The 1,478-nt window shown below is 40.5% G+C and overlaps 1 protein-coding gene across 1 annotated transcript in view; it reads left to right on the top strand.

Annotated features, from left to right (window-relative positions):
- The window catches only part of LOC111867255 (protein singed), a 111,698-nt gene that overhangs the window by 98,504 nt on the left and 11,716 nt on the right, over positions 1 to 1,478 (top strand). The gene's annotated exons all lie outside the window — the stretch shown is intronic.

The following is a 1,478-nucleotide window of genomic DNA, read 5'->3' as shown; positions in this document are numbered from 1 at the left end:
TATATATATATATACACACTTAAGGCACAACATTTGGCTGGAGATATTGGCGAGCATTATGAAGAGCTTCGGTAATTGTATGCATTAAATGCACCTGTAGGGCTCCAGGTGTTGAAATACGAGTAAATATTGTATAAACCAAAAGAGACAGATGGTAGCTTTCAGAAAGCATCTGGATAGAGACGGACGATTTTTAGCGTCTGTGGACACTTCTGTGTCTCTTTGGAGAGGATGTGTTTGAAGGAATAAATCAATTCACCTATTGGTATGCATAGAACATCGGCTTCTCTTCCTGCGTCGGAGAGCTTCTTTACATATTGATGCTCTCTTCTAAGCGAACCCTGAGTAATGTTTTGGCTCATGTATGTGTTGTTTACTAGATTCCCAATTCCGTGCCTTCGGATAAAAATGGTAACGTGTGTTCTAAATCAGGGCCTCTTAACCAATTGTCCGTTAACGACTTGTAGGTGGTTCTTGAATGTTTCTGTTCAGTGTAGGTTGTTAGACTGTAATATTTTATTTTCAGTCAGCGCCCTTTTTAAGTGGTATCGCATCGTAATTAGTGACTTAGTCGAACCGAAACGTAAGTGACATATTAGAAAAGTACCAAATGAAATATGGAAACAGAGAACTACGTATGTTCAACGTAGATAACGTGAGCAGCTAAACATGGTCCGACGGCTCAGGTGCTCCGCGGAGTTGGGACACGCTGCCCTAGCGTAGCTGCCTGACTCGTTGCAGCAGTGACAGCTCCCGTCTGGTTTCCGTCAAACATTCATACCCTCCTCAATAATTATCTTGATTGGAATGCATTTATCGTTTTGATTCAAAATACGCATGAAACATTAAATATAACTTTATTCATTTTTTCGACCGCCTCTGCCTACAGATCCAGAGGTTCTGGGTTCTATTTCCGGCGCTACAAGATTTTCTGAGAAGTAGTTGGTCTGGAACGGGGTCCACTCAGCCTCGTGAGGATAATTGAGGAGCTATTTCATGGAAATAGCGGCTCCGGTCTAGAAGACGGAGATTAACTGCCGTGGGGATCCGTTGCGCTGACCACGTGACACCTATCCGCAAATGTTGGCACTAACTTCGCTGACAAGCGGTGGTCGCTCGCTCGGTATAGTTCGCTTGCTGACTGCAGGACGCGGATTTTCTTTTTATTTCTTTCAATTATTTATTTTTTGTGTTCCATAAGGGACAACAGAATTTACAAGTGAAATGTTTAGTAAAATTTAGTATGTGAAAAGAGGTAAGTGTTTTGTGGAGGGCCTAGCGGTCTGTACCAGAAATATGAATGAATTCAAATTTTTAAATCGAAAATTCTACACAGTGTTCTTTGTATGGCGATGAATAATGAACGAAACACATTGAAATTTGTTCTGACGAGTGTTTACGGAAGAGATCTTTAAATCACGAAAAAAAAAAAAAATAGATTTCTGTATATATGAAATTACGATTTGACCTTTTCTCAA

This window comes from Cryptotermes secundus, unplaced genomic scaffold, assembly GCF_002891405.2.
Source record: "Cryptotermes secundus unplaced genomic scaffold, Csec_1.0 scaffold1270, whole genome shotgun sequence".
NCBI lineage: Eukaryota > Metazoa > Arthropoda > Insecta > Blattodea > Kalotermitidae > Cryptotermes > Cryptotermes secundus.
This window is presented reverse-complemented; position numbering and strand designations above follow the sequence as displayed.